The 8,085-nt window shown below is 43.3% G+C and overlaps 1 non-coding gene across 1 annotated transcript; it reads left to right on the forward strand.

Annotated features, from left to right (window-relative positions):
• The first annotated feature begins 5,485 nt into the window (after window positions 1-5,485).
• On the forward strand, window positions 5,486-5,649 carry LOC144696189 (U1 spliceosomal RNA). Its single transcript, XR_013580103.1, has one exon. It is a non-coding gene; the product is annotated as a U1 spliceosomal RNA (small nuclear RNA).
• Window positions 5,650-8,085: the final 2,436 nt, after the last annotated feature.

Genomic DNA, 8,085 nt, shown 5'->3' on the forward strand with positions numbered 1-8,085 from the left:
GGGTTTAGACCTCAGGTGGGAAAGGGGGCAGGGGATGCCTCCATCAGCAGCCCCCTTTTAACATCACACACCCTCCCCACCCCCGCCCACCCCCTAGTCTAGTCACCTCAGATCCTCCCTCCTTCCCCCCAACTCCCGGCCTCTCCACTGACACCCCAACTCCCCTCTGTCCACTCCCCCAGGCCCCACCTACCTGCTCTCCCTTCCCTAAGGTCCCCAGAATGTACCTGGTCCTGGGCTCCTGGGATTTAGTCCCTGGGGACTGCTTGCAGTCCTGTCCACTGCAGGTTCTGGAGCTGCAAGGACTAGACAGCTGCTGGCAAATCAGATTGGCTGGCAACTTTCTGAGGCGGGACTTCCTTCTGCGTGGGGGACAGAAGGCTTACCTCCAGCCAACTCATGTCGTTGGAGTGTTAAATGGCTGCAGGGCAGGCAGTATCGGCGGGGACTCTTCAGATGGGAAGGGAAACCCTATCATCCTAAAAATCCAGGCCGATGTGAATTAACACAATGTGTTCACTGTTGTATATTTTCAGATCAAGGTTGCCATGTTATCATTTTGCCCTGGAGAATATTGGTCCCATCGGTCACCTGTGTTATAATCTTTGTTATAATCTTTTCAGTGGTCTTTGCAATACACTAATGTAAGTATCAAATGCATCCAAGCATTCACCACTTTGTAAAGAATTCAGTTATAATGAAAGATTTAACCTGTAATTCTCCTAATTGCTTTAATTTTTAAAAGGGAACAGTTACGAAGAAATCTCATGAGTACATTATCCATTCCCTGTCCCTTCATATTTACACAATATCATTGGCTTTAAAATAAGGGTTGAAATCATAGGTGAATTGCAAAGACTTAGGGTTGTTGTTAAATCATCAGATTGGTTATCCGACATCCAGTACTGCGTGAGCAGAAAGTTCCTCCAATTAAATGTTGTGAAGACTGAAGTTTTTGTTTTTGGTCCTAGCTCCAAACTCCAACCACCAACTATCAACTCCATCCCTCTCCCTGTCAAGAGTCTGAGATTTAAGCCAGTTAGTTAGTAACCTTGGTGAGAGCTTCTGAACTCATATTCCTGCCATCACTAAGATTGCCCATTTCCATCCCCATAACGCTGCCAGACTTCACTCCTGTCTCAGGTCATCTACTGCTGAAACCCTCATTCACGCCTTCATTACCTCTAGACTTGACCATGTCAAGGCTGGTCTCTTGAATTCTATCCTCCGTAAACGCTGAGATCATCCAAAACGCTACTGCCCTTTTCTTAACTTGCAGCAAGTCTCGTTCCCTATTCATGCCTGTGCTTGTTGAGTTACACGAGCAACATATTGATTGTAAACTTATTATTTGATTTTTTAAAATCTTCCCTCCCTATCTCAGTAATGTCCTCCGAACCCTCAACTGAGATAACGGCCCTCCTCTATTTCTAGCCTCGTTTTCATCCCTGGTTTTAATCATTCCATGATTGGAATATCTTCCCTACACCTCTCCCCATCTCTGTCTTGCTTTCCTCCTTCAAGACACCCCTTAAAAATCTACCTCTTTGACCAAGCTTTTGGTCACCTGACTTAATCTCTCCATATGCATCTGGGTGGCATATTTTGGTTTATAGTGCTCCTGCGGAGTGCCTTGGGAGGTTTTGTAATGTTAAAGGTGCTTTATAAATATAAGTTGTTGCTGTTGTTCAGTGTGGCAATATGAGTGAGTAGAACATAAAGAAGAAATGTCACAGAGGTGATCCGGTAGAAGTGAAGGGGTTACATAACTGATTCCCAAAATTTTCCATCACTGGGATTTTTCTCATGTGATGCCTGGGTCTGTTGCAGATTAATTGATAGAGATTAATTTCTGTGATTAGCCAACAGCTTGATGATCATCATATCATAGGACTGCCAGCCTGGTAGAAGTTGAATTAGATCGACCTTACTCTTCCTTCATTTACAATATCCTATGTTTCTACAGGAACTGTACTCCAGATTAGGTCCATGATCAGGGGCTGGAGGGTGTGACTGTAAGTGAGGTAGGGATGGGGATTAGAAGGTAACAATGAAGAAGCCTCATCCTTTGCAATTGTCCAATAGGTTTGAGGCCCTTGTAGCTTGTATGGTTAAGAGCGGGGGCTGCAGGGGCGATAACCGACCTGACCATAGCACTGTGGTCCATTTAAGTGGGGGTAGTAAAAAGGAATTTAATTGTATTAGGAGACAGTATATTTGGAGGATATAGACACTGTTCACTGCAGCTGGGAGCGTCAGTCCCAAAGGCTGTGTTGCCTGACCTGTGCCAGGGTTAAGAACATCACCTCGGGGCTGGAGTGGAACTTGAAGTTGGAGGGGAAGGATCCAATTGCCGTGGTCCATGTGGGACCAGTAACATAGATAGGACATCCTGGGGCTGCATCGGCTCAAGAGGGCAGCTCATCACCACCTTCTTAAGGGCAATTAGGGATGGGCAATAAATGCTGGTCTAGCCAGCGAAGCCCACATCCCGTAACAAAAAATAAAGCTGTGTGTTCGTTAATATGGCACATCAGAGATTGAAGCACAGGGCAAGCTTAGGTCACTCATCTCAATTAAACTTTAGCATCCCACGCAGGTCTCAAGATGTTACACATCTGTGATGCCATCTTGGTCACCTCGATGTGCGTGTTAGTGTCTCAGGGACAAGGCGGCATCAGCCACCATGCTAGCAGGGCAGGAAAAACTATGGACCCTTAAAGTTTCCATACTTTCCATCTTCTGAGCTTCACTTTCTTCCCCCTTGAATCATTAGTGTCTTTCAGAGAGAAGGCAAAAGCACATATGGACCCAGGGCACAATGCTGCCTTGATCTAAATGAATGATGGTGCGGGCTGGAAGGGCTGAATGGCCTACCTCTGCTCCTATTTCTTATGTTCTTATATACATATGTACAAAGTATAGCCAGACTAAGTGCTAGCTCCATGCTGACTTCTACACAAGTCTCTTGATAAAGTCTACTCCATATCCTAACCTTTCTGCTCTCAGCTCTGCTGTCACGTGACTCTTTACTTTGCTATTTAAAAAATATTTTAAAAAGTAAAGGGTTAACAAAGTGTGTGTTGGTCCTATAGAAAGCTTGTCTGGGGAATTAATAATGGAGCATAAAGAGATGGCAGATGAATTCAGCAGGCATTTTGGATCGGTCTTCATTATTGAGGATATGAGTAACAACCCAGAAATAGCTGTAAATCAGGAAATGGGAGGGAGGGAGGAACTCAATAAAATTGCAATCACCAAGGGAGTGGTACTGAGAAAATTGTTGGAACTGAGGGCTGACAAGTCCCCATGTCCTAAAGTCTTAAAATAAGTGGCTAGTGAGGTAGTTACTGCGTTGGTTTTAATTTTCCAAAATCCCCTAGATTCTGGGAAAGTTCCATTAGATTAAGTTTTACTCTCCATATGCCTGGATGAGTACAGCTCCAACAACATTCAAGAAGCTTGACATCATCCAGGACAAAGCAGCCCACTTGATTGGCACCCCTTCCACAAACATTCACTCCCTCCACCACCATTGAAGTGGCAGCAGCGTGTACCATCTACATTTAAGATCCTGAGGGGTCTCGACTGGGTGGATGTGGAGTATAAGGACTTCCAAAATGTGTTCAATATAGTTCCACACAACAGACTTGTGAGGAAAGTTATAGATCGTGGAATAGAAGGGACAGTAGCAACATGGGTTCAAAATTAGTTGAGGGATAGGAAACAGGGAGTAATGGTTAATGGGTATTTTTTGGGCTGGAAGAAGGTTTGAAGTGGAGTTCCCTAGGGGTTAGTATTGGGACTTGCTTTTCTTGATATTATTGCCCATCCCTAATTGCCCTTGAGAAGGTGGTGGTGAGCTGCCTTATGAACTGCTGCAGTCCATGTGGTGTAGGTACACCCACAGTGCTGTTAGGTAGGTAGTTCCATGTTTTTGACCCAGCGACAGTGAAGGAACAGCAACATATTTCCAAGTCAAGATAGTGAGTGACTTGGAGGGGAATGATCTAGACATTGGTGTGCAGGGGACAATTTCAAAGCTTGCGGACAACACAGAACTTGGGAGGATTGTAAACTGTGAGGATGAGAGTGTAGAACTTCAAAAAGACATTGACACATTGGTGGAGTGGAGAGATAGGTAGCAGATGAAGTTCAATGCGGAGAAGTGTGAGGTGATATACTTTGGTACAAAGAACATGGAGAGACAGTTTAAAATAAAGGATACTATTCTAAAGGGTGTGCAGGAGCAGAGCGACCTGGGTGTATATGTACATAAGTCATTAAAGGTGGCAGGGCAGGTAGAGAGAGCTGTTTCTAAAGCATACAGTATTCTAGGCTTCATTAATAGGGGCATAGAATACAAGAGCAGGGAGGTTATGATGAACTTATATAAGACACTGGTTAGACCTCAGATGGAGTATTGTGTACAGTTCTGGGTGCCAGACTATAGGAAGGATGTGAACGCATTGGAGAGAATGCAGAAGAGGTTTGTGAGAATGGTTCCAGGGATGAGACACTTCAGTAATGAGAAAAGAATGGAGAGGTTGGGACTGTTTTCCTTGGAGAGGAGACGGCTTAGTGGAGACTTGATAGAAGTTTTCAAAATCATGAGGGGTCTGGACAGAGTCGACAGGGAGAAAGTCTTCCCGCACATAAATGGATCAAGAACCAGAGGGCACAGTTTTAAAGTGTTTTGCAAAAGAAGCAAATGCGAGGTGAGAAAACTATTTTTCCCACAGCGAGTAGTTAGGGTTTGGAATGCATTGCCTGGAAGTGTGGTGGAGGCAGGTTCGATTGAGGCATTCAAGAGGGAATTGGATGATTATTTAAAATGAAACAATATGCAGGGGTATGGGGAAAAGGCAGGAGATTGGCACTAAGTTAAAATGCTCAGAGAGCTGGTACAGACATGATGGACCGAATGGCCTCCTTCTACACAGTCACCATTCTGTGATTCTGTAAAAACAATGTAAAAACAGATTGAGATTTTTCTGCTCCTTTACCATGTCTGGAGTGAGGAGTGAGCCTGAGAGGTGAGGGAGTAGCCATAGCAGATGGAGAGTAAGGTAAAGGGAAAATACTGCGGATGCTGGAAATGTGAAACAAAAACAAAAAATGCTGGATAAGCTCAGCAGGTCTGACAGCACCTGTGGAGAGAAAGACAGAGTTAACGTTTCGAGGAGGTAACTTTGCCTTTCCCTCCACAGATGCTGTCAGACCTGCTGAGTTTTTCCAGTATTTTTTGTTTTTGTACCAGATGGACAGTATTCGTATTGCAAACAACATTCATTTCCTTTCAAGGGTAATCTGCAAATAAGGGCAGCCTCTTCTCTAGAGGAATGGACAAGCATGAAATCAGTGGAAAGAATTGACCTGTCTAAGTGGCAACAGGTTCCGAAAAGAGCGACATTATGAAACTGAGTGTGTGTGACTGTGAGAGGCAGTGCTTGATATGGGCTGGCAGTGTATGGATTTAGTAAACATACTTACCTGGCAGGGGAGAAACAGTGATCATGAAGTTCGGGTTCCCAGGGTGAGGCTATCCCATTGCACTCGGGGTGTGCTGACTCCTGCAATGTCCCCAAATGTGGGATACTTGGCTGCAAAATTTGTGCTAGTGGGGGACTGTGTATGTGCTTTACCCTGATTTACAAATTAAAGAACAGAGCTTACAGTTTGAATTATTCAAACTTCAGCAAGGGTTTTTCTTCTAAGCTGTCATGGTCAAGCTAATTAACCCGTCAACTCACTCAATTCAATCTTCACACTTCATCCACTGCAGTGCAGAGACTTCATTGTAAACAAAGAGCGGGGAGAGCAGCTGATTGATGAGTTGGATTGGTGAGTATTTCTAATCTTTTAAAGTAAAATTAAGGTCTATAGTTTGTGTTTAGGTCTCTAGTCTTTTTTTTCTCTTTCTTAAAAATAGCTTGTTAAGTATAAGATTGATACCTGTGTAAAATAATTAATTACAATAAAGTGTAAAGAGCGGGGATACTAGAGTAATTCATCCATAAATTAAATAAACTAAGTTAGATATGGCAGAAGGGATGATGTGTTGCTGCTGCAGTATGTGGGTTCTGAGGTGTTGTGAAGGATGGGTCTGGCCACGCTGCCGCGGAACTCTCCAAGTATTTGGACTGTGCCGTACCACCTGTCCCTCATGGAAAAATTTGCGCATAGAAACACCTTTGACCACAAGTCCATCAGGCAGTGGTCGGTACGTAACATCCTAGAGGCCCCGAGGGAAAAGGAGATTGTATTGAAGCACCTCAGAGTGCAACATGAGCTATGTAGATAACTTGAATACCATTGCACTGTCTGACTGTCTGTAATGACCATACTGAAATGTCTGTAATATTCATTGATTGTATTGAAGCACCTCATGATCTATGTGGAAAAGTTGAATATGATTGCGCTTTTTGTGATGGCCATTTAGAAATGTTTTGTAATGTTCTTTCAGATATGTTATGAATAAAGTAGAAACTCTATTTATTACCTGCTGCTCTTGGTGTTCAGTCTGCATGTAGCCCTCTGCAATACGTTCATGGCATGTCTAGCTACTGGTTTGATGATAACCATGGAATGAGGGCTGTGCCGGGCTGTGAGATTGTGGTGGAATACAATCCTGCTGCTGCTGATGGCTCACCGCACATCATGGATACCCAGTTTTGGGACCTGTCCTTAGTCTACTTCCCTAGTGATGATTAACATGGTGAAGTACTCATTCGTCAGTTGGGAGGAGAGTGGTAGTTTTCCTTGAACTTGTTTGACCTGAAGCCATGGGACTCCATGGAGACAATATTGACACTTCCCCACCTGCCAGTGGGATGGGATACCCTGGGATGGTGACGGGGAGTCTGGGATGTTTCCAGATTGATACGATTCAGTGAGTATCACTGCTACTTGACCAGCCTGTGGGGCAGCTCTCCTCACTTGGGTACTTGTCCTCAGACCTTGGTAAGAGAGACTTTACAGATTTCGCTGGGCTGAGATTACCTTAATCTTATTCTGACACAATGCCAGGATTGTCCAGATCTATCTGATTTCCCTCTTATTATTGGACTTTTTAGTGATTGTTTTTCGTCGTTTGCTCAGCCACTTCAGAGGGCAGTTCAGTGTCAACAACGTTGTGTGGTATTGGAGTCACATGTAGACCAGACCAGGCAGTTGTAGCAGGTTCCCTTCCCTGAAGGACAATATTTGGGTTTTTTTTAGGACAACCTGAAAGTTTTCATGTTTTTATTTTGATTGTGTTCAAAAATTCCAAAATTTATTAAATTCAGTTTCACAGCATGGAGTGGTTGAGGTGAATAGCTTAGATGCCTTTAAGGGGAAACTAGATAAGCACATGAGGGAGAAAGGAACAGAAGGATATGCTGTCCTAACCTCTATTTTTAACTGGCATGTTTGAGATGCAACTCTAAATTCAGGAATCAGACCACCAGTTCTCAAGAGGTTTTGAATTAAACTAAATGAAACATTTTATTAAGTTACAACACATTAAACATATATACATGGCTGCAAATCACTACTGTCATAACTTTTGACAAATTCCCAAACTAATCTCCATTAAGGCAACAGCACCCATAGGCTTAATCAGGCAGCAGGCAAAGCATTTTCACCTTACAAATTCAAAACGAGGTTCCTCACACTTTGGTTCCTGTGGAGACAGTTGTAGGCTTACAGCTACTTTGATCTTATATTGCCTCTGCCCGCACACACAAAACTGCTAACAGTCATATCCAACACATCTCATTGAATGTAAATTCTCATTGTATCATCAGCCTCTGTGAGCTCCACCTCTTCTAACAATAGAAACCCTTTCATAGCACCGATGTTATGTGTAATATAAACATATTGCTTGGTGTCTGCTAGCTAGGTGCCAGATTTCACCCCATTTCTTGAATGCTCTATTCAAAAAATGCAAATGCACTCTACCTCTCTTATATCTCAGAACTAATACACATTAAAGCACCCAGACTAGGTGGCTTTAATCCAATTAACACACACGCACAGACTAAACTTCTATTTTAAAAGAAAAATATTTTCCAATAACATTATATCCATCAATAGCTTCAT

Source organism: Cetorhinus maximus, chromosome 21, assembly GCF_964194155.1.
Source record: "Cetorhinus maximus chromosome 21, sCetMax3.hap1.1, whole genome shotgun sequence".
NCBI lineage: Eukaryota > Metazoa > Chordata > Chondrichthyes > Lamniformes > Cetorhinidae > Cetorhinus > Cetorhinus maximus.